At 40.2% G+C, this 17,525-nt stretch overlaps 1 protein-coding gene across 10 annotated transcripts in view; it reads right to left on the minus strand.

Moving 5' to 3' along the window:
- Nucleotides 1-17,525, minus strand: part of LOC125463260 (voltage-dependent calcium channel subunit alpha-2/delta-1) — a 617,517-nt gene that overhangs the window by 162,434 nt on the left and 437,558 nt on the right. The window lies entirely within an intron of this gene.

Here is a 17,525-nt window from a genome sequence, read left to right on the forward strand (position 1 = left end):
CAATATCCAGGAGCTTATTATTGTCTACGAAATTAATTGGACCAGTCATGTAAATAGAGTGGTTACAACAGTAGGTGAGATTCTGGAAATTCTGCCATCTCCTGACTTCCAAAGCTTTTCAACTTTTTACAAGACGTAAGTTCAAAAAACACACAAGAAACTCAATTTCCATTTCAAATTTACTCTTGGGATACGGGCATCCCTGACTAGACCAAAGTTTACTATCCATCCCAACCCTCTGGAGAGCAGTTAAGAGCCATCCACATAAAGGCTGGAAGATGAAAGGGCAGATTTCCTTTCTGAAAGGATACCAGTGACTCAGATCAGTTTTTACAACAATCAACTGACTTTTTAATTCAGATTTTTATTGGGGCTAATTTTTACCACACACCATGATTCAAATCCATGTTGCCAGAGCATTAGCCTGGGGTTCTGGATTACTAGTCCAGTGACATTATCAGCCTCGGGTTAAAGGAGCCCACTTGATTGGCGTTCCATCCGCCAATTTGAACATTCATATCCAACACCATTGATATAAAGCAGCAGCAGCATGTAAGATCTATGCGATGTATCATAGCAACTCCACTCCTCCTTCAACAGCATTATCTAAACCTGCAAACTATATCATCTTGAAGGACAAGAGCAACAGAGGTGCAAAAGAGTATCACTGCTTGCAAGACTTCTCCAAGTCACACACAGTCTTGAAATGGAACTGTATCGTCAATCCCTTATTGTTATTTGATGATTAACCTGGAACTCCACCCCTAACAGTGCTGATTGTATCTAATCACATGGTCTACAGCAGTTCAAGAAGCAGCTTACCATCATTTTCTCAAGGCAATAAGGGATGGGAAATAATTGCTGGCCTGACCAACAGCATCCACATTTCCTGACTAAAAATTAAATTCCATGATTTTCAAGTTTAACTCTGGTAAGTAGGTTTTCCATACCTTAAGAAACCTGGCAGCTTAATGGAGTCGAGGACAGCACATTTGAGGGAGGGAAAGTGACTCCACAGCTCTGCTAATGGGTCAGGAGAACCAGGGGTCTTTCTTTACGGCCAGCAGGCGTTAGTGCTCGTGCAATATTATCACCCAGGTATTGACACATGCCACAAATATCCCACGCGCGGCTGAAACTTACATTCCAAATCACACCCACTCTGGCTCCAGGATTAGATCCCATCTCCCCACTGCATCCTGTCTTTCCTAGATGGGACATTTTCCATGATCTGGTAACTGTCTCCTTCGTGGAGAGATTTGATAGCCTTCCACGGAGTGTACACCTGCTGCCACCACAGCAGGCTCAAAGGGCTAAAACAAGGCCCCATGACTTCCTGGGTCAACCAACTTCTTCTTACAGCCTAACCTACAAACACTGTGCCAGATGAAGGCCAAGCCTATCAATCAGGGTGACCTATGGGCAAGAACTTGTCAAAGACAAATCAGACAAATTGGTTAAAATCAATGGGGGGTAAGACTTCTGGTTTTCCATTCTTGGGGAGGCGATGGGCTAATGGCATCATAAATGGACTGTTCATCCACAGACCCAGGTCATATTCTGGGGACTCGATTCAAATCCTGACGTGATGGATGGTGGAATTTGAGTTCAATAAATATCTGGAATTAAGAGTCTAATGATGACCCTGAATCCATTGTCAATTGTTGGAAAAACCCATCTGGTTCACTAATATCCTTTAGAGTAGGAATTCTGCATTCCTTACCTGGTCTGGCCTGCATGTGACTCCAGACCCTCAGCAACATGGTTAATTCTTAATACCCTCTGGGCAATTAGGATGGGCAATAAATGCTGGTTTAGCCTGCGATACCCTCATCACGTGAGTGAATTTAAAAAAAACTCTCCCCCACTTCCTGTGAAGTACCAACCACTCCCCCAACCAACCTCCACTGATATCCTGATCAATATATTTTTTAATGTTCTCACACCAGGACACCAGCCTCATTAAATGTTTGATTTCATACTCTGACCTATTGCTTGATATAACACTAAACCATACTCGGCCTTCTGCCAGTGATTCCATTATCCTGAATTTATGTTTTATTATTTAATCATCTAAGACATCTTAATTAATCCACTTTAATAGAAAACTTTAATACCTTCAGGCAGTTAGACAGCAGCATAAATTGCAAAAAGATTTTGACAATGATTTTCATTTCAAATTCATGTCAGTTTCCATATTGGTGCAATTTTATTTGGATTATGTTAATACTAGCAGGTATTTTCCTGTGGACATTAATGCACAGACAGTGCAACACAGAACCAGATTATTCAGCCCCATCAGTTCTGAGTGATGTCTGAGGAGGATGCAAACAGTGATATACTGGAGACAATATATCACTTTTGCCAAACAGTGCACTTTCTAAAGCTCCTTAATTTATACGTTTCTGTCCATGATATAGATGTGTCTTTGCTAAAGGCCTTTATCATGGCGAGACTTGATGCTTTCATTATCCACAGTTAAAGTTGCTCTACAGAATGAAAAATCAAGTTAATACAGATTGGGTTAGGTCAGAGAGAATATTCAAAATTACAGTGTGCAATTCTGCTTGGCCTGTTAGTAAAAGAATATGAGGGATTGGAAAAGTTGCAGAGAAGACTGAAAAGGATGTTACCAGAAACATGTCGGTATAAATAATGGAAAAAGAATCAACATGCTGAATGTCTGCTTTCTTGAAAAATAAAGGCTGAGGTTACTTAACAGAGGTCTTTATATAATTAAATCTTTTCATAAAATGGAGAAAGAGAGATTGATAGTCTGTAAAAAACAATTTAAGATAGTAAACTAGAAATCTAGTATGGACTTCAGAAGAAATTCCTTTATCCAAAGAGTGGTGGAATACGTTACCAAAGTGAATAACATAGATACATTTAAAAAGAAGGTAGGCGAGTAAATGAAGGAAGCAGGAATAGAGGGAATCTCCTGCTTGGACTCCAAATAGTCTGCTTCTATGTTGAATCCCCCATTTAATACTACGAGGCTCACTGCGAGTCATCTTGCATGCTGTTCAAAATGGCTGGTTTTTGGAAACAGTACCAAATATGGAGGGGTATGCTTGACTGCCCCCCATCTGTTGAACATTAACATATGGGGAGAAAAGCCAAACAAGTGAAATCAAATTTCTGTGTTAGTCGCAGGAAAATGGGATCAGGACATTTCTGTAGGCATTCTGGTTTCTTATAAAGGTGTAAGAAAAGGCTTATAATTGAGAAGACTCGGTTTGTATATTCAGTTCTGAGTTTCACAGTGGACCCTTACTGTAGGTTAAAGAAGTCCCTAGCTGAGTTTGTTTTTATTCATTTGTGGGATGTGGGCGTCACTGGCTGGTCAGCATTTCTTGGTCGGCCCTAGATGCCCTTGAGAAGGTGGTGGTGAGCAGGTTCAGGGTGGCTCTGAGGCCAAGTGGGGAATGTTAAAAGCTCTCCCACCAGCAGTCCCAGCAACAGGATTTTGTTAAATGCACCATAATTCCCACTGGAAAATGCAAGTGTGTGAATTCTGCGACCATAACAAGGGCATGCACAGGTTGGCAAACAACAGATATTCTTTTCTTTGGCATATATTCATACCAGATTATAAAGCAAGCCGTGCAGAACCAGCACAGCAGCTACGGTGAATTAAACTTAGAACATGGAATGGTTTTGATTCAGGGCTTTTGACCATGCAGCATGTGGCATAATCTGTAGTCAAAACCAGCTTCTGTTATAATGCACCCTGGGATTTAATGGTATAATTTATATAGAAATAAACAACATCAATACGCTATTTGGAAAATGTACGCAAAAAATACAATGACTTAAATATTCACCAATCTCTCATACAAACCAGGTTTCCTGCTATTTGTCACAGCACCTATTAACCCAGACACGGTACATTATTTGAGTGATCCAACTTCCTGCAGGCTGCTTTGGCATGAGGGCTTTGCCTTTGGCCTTCTTTCAATCAGATTTCTGCACAGTGCTGTCAAGCAGTGCAGTAACAATGTCAGATTTGACATTTATAACAAATTGCAAACAGAAAATCATTTTCCACCTGCCAGTCCCTCCTAATTGAACAGTTGGCAATAAATATTTTTGATATTCTGAAATACAAAGTGCAGTTCAAAAACATCTACATCTGTTCCCAACTTAAGGGACCATGAGTATCATCTGGATCCATGCAGATAAAACAGGTATGTGCCTTTGATCCACTGACAATGCACCACCTATTGTCAGTGCCACGGCCTATTGATCAAGAGTTTTCTCACATTAGTACAGACCTTGATTGGAGTCACGTTGTAGCAGGGATTATTATTGATAAATGAGCAGGCTCAGGTAGTTTAAGGGACAACCTATGGTTTTCAGACGGCCTTGTCACTAGGACAGGTACCACAAGCCAGAACTCAGATAACAATGGTGTATCAACAAAATGCAGCTTAAGTTGTCAATCATAAGCTGGTTATCTAATTCACCGAAGAGATATTTTCAGTGTATTCATAAACGTGAGGAAGGAAAAATACAGGAAAAATATGAAATTGGAAAGTTGTCAATCAGCATGGAAACATCCCATCATGATTGGTCAAAGTTTAGAAAACAGGTCTACCATGGGATCAATGACCACTTGTCTTCCATCAATAGGTGACGAAAAAGCTTTGATTAACTGGAAGCTGTCACAAAGGAACCTTGGAGTAGACCCTAGTGGTAACTTTTCAACTAGCCACCCAGCTGTGAAACTGACCTCGGGGACTAGTGTAAAACATGTTTGACTTTCACAATAAGTTTTAAAATACACATACTGGTCATGAAGCTTGAGTTCTCTATAGTGCTGCGTGGCTTTTGAATGGGATACTACATTAGGATCCTAGTTGCTTTCTCAGGTTGATGTAATGGATTTTGCTATATTATTTAAAGAACAACAGCAGTGAGTTAATCCAAATTCTGACCAATATTTTTCCATCAACCAACAGCTACACTATAATGTGGTCATTATTATATTTCTATTTGTGGGGCTATGCTGTATATTGTTTTGGTTGATGATTTCCTCCTTTACATCAGTCACTACACACTGCATGGCTGGTTTGTGATGCAGAGTGTCACCAACGATGTGGGTTCAATTCCTGCATCAGCTGAAGTTACCATGAAGGACTCTCCTTCTCAAACTCTCTCCTTACCTGAGGTGTGATGACCCTCAGGTTAAACTACCTCCAGTCGCCTCTCTCTCTCTCTAATAGGAGAGCAGCCCAAGGGCAATTTTACCTTTACACACAATAGGTGCAATATAAATGAAAGCTCTTGCTTTAAAAGTGCAAGTAGAAAATATTGTAACTCTCTAAAATTTTTAGGAAGTACCATATATCAATTGGAATTAAGGATGAAGTCAATGAAATGTAATACTTGCAAATAATGCAGAATAGGCGGGACAGAAAAAGCCAAGAAAGCAACAAATAACAACAGAGATAATGGGAACTGCCGATGCTGGAGAATCTGAGATAACAAGGTGTAGAGCTGGATGAACACAGCAGGCCAAGCAGCATCACAGGAGCAGGAAAGCTGACGTTTCAGGTCTAGACCCTTCTTCAGCTGCTTGGCCTGCTGTGTTCATCCAGCTCTACACCTTGTTATAACAAATAACAACAGCCTCTTTAATTCCAAGTGCTTCATTTCCCACTGAAAATTCTCACATGCAGTAAAGTAGCAAAAAATACATAACTGCTGTTGATACCAACAGGATTTTAAGCTTGTGATCAGAGATAATGGGAACTGCAGATGCTGGAGAATCCAAGATAACAAAGTGTAGAGCTGGATGAACACAGCAGGCCAAGCAGCATCTTAGGAGCTCAAAAGCTGTGTGCTCCTAAGATGCTGCTTGGCCTGCTGTGTTCATCCAGCTCTACCCCTTGTTATCTCAGATTTTAAGCTTGTCCTGGTGGTCAGCCATGATGATCAGAATTAATTAGGTTGTAAAGCTATGTTTAATGCAAATTCCTCTGTGGTGAAGATTTTTTAGGATGAATGGGTTTCCCTTCCCATCACCTGAGGACATGATGTTGGATGCATCGCTGTTATAACAGGCGCTTGTGGACTTGAGTGTGAACAGAGAAGGACCCAACATCAATTGTAAGTGCTAGAAGGCAGAAACCAATCTCAAAGATGGTGCTCCAAGAAGTGTGCACTTTTGAAATGCTCTTTAGATATTTTAGATAAAATTTTAATAAAAATTAATGCACAAAATGGACTTGGGAAGCTGAACTTCCCACTCCTGATGCAGGCCTCAGCATATTTCCACTCCAAGCATCAGGCTTTGTACCTGGTCCCACCAAAGCCCCAGGCCTGATCGCACCTCCCAAGCCCCTTGGCAATGGTACATGAGCCATGCAGTCACTCAGTGGAATGGAAGTGGGACTTTCAAACTTTTGCCCTTGGGAGAAAGTCCCACCTCAAGATTGCTGTCTGCCAATCTAATTGACAAGCAGATCTCTAGTCCCAGCAGCACCAGGATATGCAGCGGATAGGAGTGGGATCACAAGTCATGCCACAGAGCCTATGTCCCAGGGGTGCAGGATCAAGTAAGTGTTGGGATCGCAGGACAGGGGATCGGGGCCAGCAGGTCGTCAGGGGGCTAAGGATGGGGCTATTGGAGGAGAGGCCGATAGAGTGTGTGGGGGGTTTGGGGCATTCTTCCCTGACTCTAAACTTCAGCCATTGACCTGAAAACTGAGACTTGTTGTGAAATGGCCCTTAAATAATCATTAACCATTGACTTATGGGCCTCAATTGGGGCCCGGGTAAATGGACAGTTGTGAAGACCTTCCCTTGTGTTCACAGTGTTATGGGTCCGGCCTGCTTTTGGGCACATCACTGAAGAACAAAAGGATTATTCCCCCTAAATCCCCAATGGAAATAAAGGATATCATATAAAATAGTAGCTTCAAGTGAATGATGTACAATATTCAGATTGCTTTGGAGGCTTACATTGTTTTAATAATGGATAATTGAAATACTTTTCAAGGAGCTAACATTGCAGCTTTAACAAAATAAAACATCCCAAAATGCTTAAAAACATTTAAAGGATTGGATATGATTTATGACAAAGTGTACTGACGGGTTATTCCAGACAGATAAATGTAATTGGCTCCAACGTTAGTCTAATCCTTATTTACTAATCCTGAGATAAAATACCTACATTAAACATAATCCCTCCATCACAATTGAAATAAATTACACAATTTCGGGTTTTCAAGTTTTATCTCAGCTTCAATGTTTTATAACGCCCAATAATATTAAAAGCAAAAATATTTTGAAATTAGATTTAATTTTGCAGTAAGCGTGACATAATTAATTGTTCTTTCATGGTGATAGATCATTTGGGATGACAAAAACAAAATTGCTGCAATTTGGGCCAAACAGTATCATTTAACAAATTTCAACACTGGAGTGTAACTTCGATAATGTACAAACAAATATAGTGCAAGGATACACTATGAATTCCAGATACTCTAGACATGTATAATGTGATGAGTTTAAAGGCAATGTCACAGACTCAGTTCATCCAAAAAAATGCATTTTAGGGATCTTTCCATTTGCAAGTTCCTTGCAGTGAAAGAGGAAATATGTATTTAGAAGAAAGTTTGTTGTTTTATCATTAGGAATATTGTTTCAGACTGTTGAAGGGAGAACAGGTGGAATGCAAGAGACTCCTTATGTCACCTCATTTGAGATTTTCAGTGAACTAAAGACCAAAATTGGCTTTTCAGCATTGTTTCACATCATTCATAGTTTGCTGTCTGTAAATATTTTCCAGCAATAAGTACTGGTCAGGCTGAGGTAAAATCTGATGAGCTCATTTAATTAGGAGTGTTTAGAGTTCATGTGAAGACTCATTCACTGCTCATAGTATTTCAGGTAGGCTGATGATTGTTAACAGTGGAGCATCTGAAAGAAAATGAAACAGTGCCCTGGGGGCAGAATGATTCATTTTGAAAAGAGCAGTTGACATTTGGAAATCAAGCTCAATTAAAACCCTTCAGGCAAATGATTTGTTTCAACTTCAAAAATAACTAGTGAGATCTCACAAAATTACAAATGTTTATTTGTTTGCTGGTTTGTCTGGCAGTCATTTTTTTAATATACTGTGAAGTAAATTATATTCTCAGTTATCTTGCTACATCCCAGTTTTATTTCATCATGAACGCTAAATAGTGTACCACGATGCACACAGAACTGCAAAGTTGGACTGATTCTGGTTCTTTCTTCATTAATATTGAATCAAACCATTGCTATGATTTTGCTGCAAACATATTTATTTGTCAGAGTGGCACGTTACCAATACATTTTTCCATCTGAAAAATATCACACTGGTGCACAAAACAGTCAAATTCACTCCAGTAAACAGTGTCATATATTTCCGGCTTGGGCTTTCTTCAAGTGGAAGATGCGGTTGCGTATCTAGCAACATGTGATCACATTAAGAAATAAATGTCAAGTGGTCGTCTGTGCATTTCTCTTGATGAATTTGCTGGCAAAGCTCCAATAATCATATAGCTGTTCGATTGTGCATGGCTTTGACAAATCTGCCAACGTTCTAATGACTTTGAAAAATGCAGCAATTACATGGCTTATTTACACGGCAATTTATAATAAAAAATATTGGCCATGTTAATTTGAACAATGCACTCAGCATTCTCCATATCGTTGTAAAGGTTACTGATTGCTTCAATAAATATACTTACCTAAGTCACTAACGTGAGCAAAAATAAAGGCTAGATGTCCGATTTATATGAATTATCACTTTTTCATTGACATTGGTTTCAAGAGGAAAGGATAGTGTAATACCAGAACAAGCAGTTCCATTTTTTGTATTATTTCTTCTCACTCTGCACTCTTAATAAAGACTGGGAGAACTTGCTCTTAAAATCTTTCCCTGTGGGAAATTGCCTGGCATTTGATTGTTGCCACTGTCTTGATAGCGCAGCTAAAATCATGCACTTATCACATTGCAGCATATTGAGGCACAAATCCAAGCAACAGCAAGTGATTTGTCAGGTTATACTTAATACAGAAAACCCAGGGGAAATCGTTCAAAGCCTTTCCAGCTTGATCAACATTTCAGGTGACCACATCTAATACTTTTAAACAGCTTTCTTAATGGACTGAGTTGTAGATGTGAGTGAAATGTTTAACTTCAATTTCTTTTTGTTGAACTGCATGTGGAACAATGGGCTGGGAGGAGACAAAGCATCAAAACGGGGGAGTGAATGAATGAAACGGCCTGTGTGAGAATTTAAAATTTCAAAGAATGGGCAGAGACAAAGAAATCACCATCCTATTAAATGATGTACATAAAGTATAGGCCTACCGAGAATTGACAGAGAGACAATACAGCTGGATCAACAATTGACTGCATTTATATAGCCTCGTTAAAAGAAAAATCACCTCCAAATGCGTCATAGGACCATTATAAAACACAATTTGATTCTAAGCCACATGTCGGGATATTGGAAATGTGAGGCTGGATGAACACAGCAGGCCAAGCAGCATCTCAGGAGCACAAAAGCTGACGTTTCGGGTCTAGACCCTTCATCAGAGAGGGTCTAGGCCCGAAACATCAGCTTTTGTGCTCCTGAGATGCTGCTTGGCCTGCTGTGTTCATCCAGCCTCACATTTTATTATCTTGGAGTTCTCCAGCATCTGCAGTTCCCATTATCTATGTCGGGATATTGGGGCAGGTTTCCAAATATTTGGTCAAACAGGTCAGCTTTAAATAGCACCATAAAGGAAAGAGCAGTGAGGAGGTTTAGGGGATCAATTCCAAAACCTAGCAGCTGAAGCCATAGTTACCAAAGGAGAGGTTAAACTGAGGGATGCAAAAAAGGCAGGAGCTCAGGAAGCACAGATACGTTGGGATGTTATTGGGCTGGAGGACACTACATAGACAGGGCATGTCAAAATGATGGTGAGATTTAAAAACAAGGATGACAACAGTCACTTAGTGGTACAGATCTTGTGTATTAGTGAAAAAAAGACAAACATTTTGTTAAAGCAATTTGTCTCGCAACCTTTATGACAATTCACAAGAATACCTAAGCAAAAGAAAAGTTTATTCTGTGTGAAAGGAGAATGCTGATTGGATGCCAAATGGATTCAGATTGGTTTGGGGCGTAGATATACAGCATCAACAGTTAAAGATGAATGATGGTTACCTTGTAGTTCAGCTTGACCAGACAGCCTTATTCAAAAGCAAATAAAAATAAATTCTCATTCAAGAACAATCAGCGTCCAGGTTTAATATGACAAGGTTCATTCTTACAGTTCACTGCACTCATGCATACATTGTCTGTCTAGAACACACAAAAGTGATGTTGCTTTATTCTCTATGCAACCTATGTCATGGCAATTCATCACTCTAGAAAGTTAATGGCATTTGCACTGTGACACTAAACCCTGATGATCAAAACCTGACACATTTCAGTACACTTTGAACGTATGAACTCAACAACTTGCACAATTGAGTTCTGTTTTGACAATATCATGTATACCCAAATAGGTGGTGCTACTAAAGGATCCTCACTAAGACCAGCTGTTGCAAGCAACTTTGTTGGGTTCCACAGCAAGCATGTTTTCGATGGCATGGTACTTAACCTCTGGACCCTTGCATTTTTCTGACAGCAGATGATAACAGTGGCTATATTTGAATCTGCAGATGAATGTAAGAAGTTCCTTTCATTTCCTAATGAGGTCCATCCTGTTCTTAATTACATGTTTGAAAAAGAATAGTCCAAGAGATCTCACTAACTTTGCTGTGCCACTTGAGAACTTAGGCAGAGATTCTCTACTACTGCCTACTTCAAGCCTATCTTGACAGGTCAACATAAGCATTGGGATTCCTACAATTCCATATGCTTTATCATTGGCCTTAGCAGCAAACTTACACACAGGGCCCAATCCATTTGTTTGCTGTGCAAACTGAATCAGGGCATATGTAAGTCATCCTGCAAGACATCCTGGAAAGTGACCTGACTTCCTCAGCTTACCTGGGCAAATTTTCTTTTCGTCAAACAGTGATTTCACCCCATCACAGAATGCCAACTACAGCTTGGTAAAGTGAAAAAACATCAATTTCTGAAAGAGTGTCATTTCCACAAAGCAAGTACAAAAGCAGAAGATGATCATTTGCTCCTGCTAGATTCTCAGACAGCTTAATCTCCCTTGCCATAGTGTGACCCTGCCACGACCGAATGCAAGTTGACCCCTAAAGCTGATCCCATTGTCAGGAAGTGGCTATCTGGCTAGGTAATTTTCTATCACTTCCTTCCCTATACATTTGTGGACAGTCAGGATGTTTACCCTGCCTGTGCAGTTCATTGCCAGGAATATACCAGGAGTTAAAATCCAGGCCAAGATCACAGTTGGTTTACTTTCTCAAGTCATGGTGTCTGCAGGACAGCAGCCACAAGTCCGACAATCTATATAAGAAAACAAATATTACAGCACTATTGTCCCTTTGGTTCATATACAGTTAAGGAGCAAAGGACATTTGCTAAATATCCTATTACCTCATGCCTCTAACAGTTAAACTAGTGCCAAGATGGCATGGTAGCCTGAAGCCAGGCAGTCTCATCAGGCCAGGTAATGAGGAAGGAGTGCCTACAGAGGGCACAGCTCGTCCTTATCCTGTTATTAATACTGCACTGAGGAGCCTCCTCAGTATCTTTTAAAAGTTGGAGATTTTGAACCTTCTGAACTTCATGTAGGTTCAACCTGTGCTGTTAGCGGATCACATATCTGAGATGACTGGTGACTAGTTTATTGCTATTATTATTCTCATTGCTTGATTTAAATTCACATCAATTCATTTTGAGTCGGAAACATTTAGCCCTATAAGGGCAGAACACACATTAGCAGAGAGGCTGCAACAGGCTATTTAATTATCAATCTCCACAGATTTATTTGGAAGACCATTTCTGCTTCATCTTTTGCACTACTTTAGCTTGTTTCTTTCGTTCTTGGTATGTGATGCCAATGGCTGGGCCAGCATTGATTGCCCTTCCTCAATTGCACTTGAGATTTTTGTAGATGGGCTTACTATAAATGCAAAATGCTGCCTTTTTTTCCACTGCATTGCTAAGTTTCCACTCCACCTCGCTCCAGTGTTGCCAACAGAATTACTAACTAATAGAAAAGTGAAGACTCAACTCTCTATCCTATCAAAGAGGCTGACACCAAAGTCAAGTTCATGGGCAAAGAAAATGCACATAAGAGGGAACAGTATTACTGGAAGCAGCAAGCCACTCACTCTAATGCGTATGAGGAGAAAGCCACTTGAACCAAAGGCAACAGGTATAGATAGAGAACTTTAACTGAAATAGTACAGTCCTTCAGGGAAAGCACACCAGCAATGAGTGTATATTGTTTGTATAATCACAGGAGTTCTAAGAAGAACCCAAACAACTCTCATCCCATTGCAAATTAGTCATCTACCACTACTTGACTGGGGTAAAGTCATAAGTCACACAACACCAGGTTATAGTCCAACAGGTTTATTTGAAATCACAAGCTTTTGCAGTGCGGCCCCTTCATTAGATGATGTAAGACAGAAGCACACAGACACAGAATTTATAGGCAGGGAAATCAACGGGCAAAGAGATCCGAAGTTCATACAACTGATGTGACTGGAGTGTCAGATAATAAGTCTCTGGAGGTGATAAAAAGTGTCAGTTGATGTGAGTAAAGTGTCAATAGGTAAGTAACAAGGAAAGGGATGACTTATAATCCAATTACCTGAAACTGAGAGATAATTACAAAAAATTAAAAATAAGGTAATGCTGGAGGCAAACTAAATAACTGGAACAACATGATAAGTATAAGAGTCGCATGATGAGGGTCTAACCAACATAATAAGTAATTCAAAATTGTACAAACTAATTAAGGTAGACAGATCATAGCAGGTTATTAAGGTGGCAGTGTTAAAACAGGACAGTAAGGAAGATTTCACAAATACAGAACAGTGCAGTGGGGTCACATGTAGCGCAACATGAAATCAAGGTCACAGCTGAGGCCATCTTCATGGGTACAGAACTTGGCTATCTGTTTCTGCTCGGTGTTCTGCATTGTTGTGTATCTCGACTGCCGCCTTGGAGGACACTTACCCAAAGATCAGAGATGGCTGAATGTCCTTCACCACTGAAGTGTTCCCCAACTGGGAGGGAACATTCCTGTCTGGCTATTGTTGCACAGCATCCATTCATCCATTGTCATAGTGTATGCATGGTTTTGCCAATATACCATGTCTGGGGGCATCTTTGCCTGCAGCATATGTGATAGACAACATTGGCCGAGTTACATGAGTACATGGTGGGTGGTGCTCCCACATGTGATGGTATGACACATGTGGATGATCTGACATATCTTGCAGGGGGTGCCATGGCATGGTTATGTGGTGCTGTGGTTGATGTTGTAATGAAGGCTGGGAAGTTTGCTGTGAACTGTTTAAGGTTCGCCAGTTGTTTGAAGGCAAGAAGTGGAGGTGTAAAGAAGGCCTTAGTGAAATGCCCACTGTCATTAATGCCATATTGAAGGCTGTGAAGAACCTGGCGTAGTTTCTCTGTTTCAGAGAAGTACTGGATGATGACAGGTACCCTACTAGTGTAATACTGCATCTGTCTTCTGAGGAGCTTCTTGCAGCTTTTTTACTGTGGCACGGTGGAACTGGCAACCGATGAGTTAACCATCGCATCCCATTCTTATGAGGGCGTCCTTCAAAATCTTTAGGTGTCCATGGCATTCGTCTTCATCTGAGCAGATCCTGTGCATACATAGGACTTGCTCAGAGCAGGAAGGCTTTAGTAGTAAGTTTAGGGTGGAAGCTAGACAAGTGCAGCTTCATGAGGTTATTCATTTGCTTGCAGCAGAGTGAGGTACTGAGGTAACCGTCCTTGAATGGAGATGTGTGTGTCCAAGAATGAGACTGATATTGAAGAAGAAAATGTCATCAATGTATCTGGCATATGGCATTGGTCAGAGGTCCTGTGAAGCAAAGAAGCATTGCTCGAACTTGTGCAGGAAAATGTTGGCATATTGGGGTGTAAATTTCGTTCCCATAGCTGTTCCATATATCTGGATAAAGGACTGACTGTTGAAGGTGAAGATGTTGTGGTCGAGGATGAAGCAGATAAGTCATAGTCCTCCAATGCAGCCTTTGAAATACACAACAATGCCGAACACCGAGCAGAAACAGATAGCCAAGTTCTGTCCCCATGAAGGTGGCCTCAGCTGTGATCTTGGCTTCATGTCGCACTATGTGTAACCTCATCACGCTGTTCTATATTTGTAAAATCTTCCTTACTATCTCATTTTAACACCATCAACTTTAAACTGGTTATGCTCTCTCTACTTTAATTAGTTTGTACAATTTTGAATTACTTATTACTCTGGTTAGACCCTCATCATGCGACTCTGAAACCTATCATGTTATTCCAGTCAGTTAGTTTGTCTCCAGCATCACCTTATTTTTATTTTTTTGTAATTATCTTTCTGCCTCATTTAATCAGATTATAGGTCATCCCTTCCCTTGTTATTCACCTACTGACATCTTACTCAACCTGTATGACACTTTTCATCGCCTGCAGAGATTTACCATTCGACACTCCACTCACCATCTGTAAGATCTTTTGACCTCTCTGCCTATACGTTCTGTGTCTGTGCACTTTTCTCTCAGTTCACCTGATGAAGGGGGCTAGACTCCAAAGGTTTGTAATTACAAATGAACCAATTGGACTACAATCTGGTGCCGAGTGACTCCGAACATTGTCTACTCAGTCCAACACCAGCACCTTGACATCATGATCGGGATGAAGGCAACAATGGATGTCATAACCAGGTTGATATATCGAACTTACAAAATAAATGTCAACAGTCTTCAAGCCAAAGAACAACTGATCTTCCAAGTCCAAAATAAATTAATTCTGGCAGAGTGGTGAAATCATAAGTCTACCTAAAATTGTGAAGGGAGTCTTGGGGAAAATGGAACAGTGGTAAATACAATTATACGCTGTATTATAAGTAATAATGAAAGAAACTGTTTGTGAGGAAATGTTGTACAAAATATTAGGGCGGTGAAATGGTTCATACTGAGGTGCATATTAAGCTCAATATGATACATGGCCTCAGGCAGGAGAATGGCTCTGGTCGTTGAAGGTTATAGGTCTCCACATTTCTTTGTAACAACATTTGTCATACCAATGTAACTTGGGCCTGACTGTTATCATGAAAATTTACATTTTGTTTAAGACAGAAGCCTCTTCTTGTTAGACTACCAAGTGGTATTCCTCCACCTTCCGAGACCAAGCAGACTCTGTAGGTCCCAAACTAAAAGGACACAGAGGCACCTAGGTTATGGTTTCCCTGAAACTTTGCAGTTTTTGGAGTGTGACATAGCATGGAGAACGCTGACAGGAAAATAGCAACGCGTACCACGTGGGACCTTGTAGATCTCACATGTAAGTATGTGATTTAAAAACTCTAGTTATTTTCACTTTCATTCACATGCCAGCTGTTCACCAAACAAAAGTTCAAATTCTTGTGAAGTGTTGACATAATTGAAATACGGTCAGAAGTCACATGAGACCAGGTTATAGTCCAACAGATTTATTTGAAATCACAAGCTTCCAGGGTGTTGCTCCTTCATTAGCTGATGGTAGGGCAATGCTTGTGATTTCAAATAAACCTCTGACCTTGTCCAATAGTAGCACCTACACATCATAATCGAAATACAACTATGAAAATTCTATCGGGCACTTCAATCCCCATTTTTTGCCAGACTCACAATGTGTGCCATGCCGCAGTTTAGGTTGTTCTGAAGCTTTTTGTTTTATCTCTCTTAAAATCAGACAGATGTCATTTACGTTGCTGCAATGTTTATGTCTCTAACCAGTCATTACATCTGAAGGAAACCAAAGCAGTAACCAGCAGATTAAACTGGTACAATCCAGTTTGTGATGAGAATGGTCCTGGGATAATTGAACTGATGAATGCATGATAACAAAGTGTGGAGCTGGATGAACACAGCAGGCCAAGCAGCATCTCAGGAGCACAAAAGCTGACGTTTCGGGCCTAGACCCTTCATCAGAGAGGGGGATGGGGAGAGGGTTCTGGAATAAATAGGGAGAGAGGGGGAGGCAGACCTCTCCCTGTTTATTCCAGAACCCTCTCCCCATCCCCCTCTCTGATGAAGGGTCTAGGCCCGAAACGTCAGCTTTTGTGCTCCTGAGATGCTGCTTGGCCTGCTGTGTTCATCCAGCTTCACACTTTGTTATCTTGGATTCTCCAGCATCTGCAGTTCCCATTATCTCTGATGAATGCATGAGCCAGTTTGATGCTTATTTGTGCAGACTAGAGATGTCTCTGTTTCAGCCCAGGGCAATGCCAAATTCACTGACGTCAGCCAGAAAGAAAACACAGAAACAGTGCAATTAGCTTTCAGAATGCTTCGGTAAGTGGCAAAGGGGGAATGTGTGAAGTTAGTTCCTAACCACCATCTAGTAATTCTAGCTGCAAATGCAAGGGTAGGAATTAAGAGTTGGAAGCAGGATCTGGTTTAGTTGAGGTACCATGAAACAATCTTCAAATCCTTCATATTTTCTGATCAAACTTCTTTCCATTTTCAATATTATCTCATTTATTTTAAATGAGTTAATACCACTGAAGTAGCCCTGATTATTAAATTTATACCTTATTCATGAATAATAATCAGGAGGGCAAGATACTGAAGGTCAGCTGGCACTCATTGAATTGTATATCAACTTGAGTCAGGACCTGAGGGAGAAGCAAAAACTAGAAACACATTAATGTTCTAAACAAAAAATTAATGTGTCACCAGGAGACAGTGACTACATCACTCATTTCTAACTCATGCAGAACCGACAAAGTACCCTGCACATAATGACAAGAACAATGATCAGCATCATGAATATAATGCTCAAATACTGGAAGAGAGAGAGGGAGCTAAAAATACCTGATCTACTAGTCTCACAGAATAACATTTATGAGAATGAGATTAGTTCAAATACCAAAAGCCAGGAAAGAAAATTACCATTAAAATTATATTGTATTACCTTAGAAGGACATTAAAGAGACGCCAATGTTTAAAAATATCAAAGAACTGAAAATAATAAAATTAAATATTTGAATGTGAAAACATGCAAGCTTTGCATTCGTGAGCAACAACCAAGGCAGTAGGGCCTCAAAGTTTAAAATTAAAAATCGATTGTCAAATTGTCAGCTTGAACAGAGATATAAAGTGGGTGATGTTAGATCAGATTTTATAAACTATCTAATTAACATCTTCAACAATTTGACAACCAGGAGTACTGAGTGAAATGCAGCATGAGCAGTTGATCCAATGTTTCCTGTTTTTGTTTACTCGTACACAAGTTTAAAGTTTCATTCATTACCTCCAATTCACACAAACACAGAGACAAATCCTGATCCCCAATCTTTACTGAGTTAGCCCGTTTTTTTTTTCAAACTGGTCA

This window comes from Stegostoma tigrinum, chromosome 25 (assembly GCF_030684315.1).
Source record: "Stegostoma tigrinum isolate sSteTig4 chromosome 25, sSteTig4.hap1, whole genome shotgun sequence".
NCBI lineage: Eukaryota > Metazoa > Chordata > Chondrichthyes > Orectolobiformes > Stegostomatidae > Stegostoma > Stegostoma tigrinum.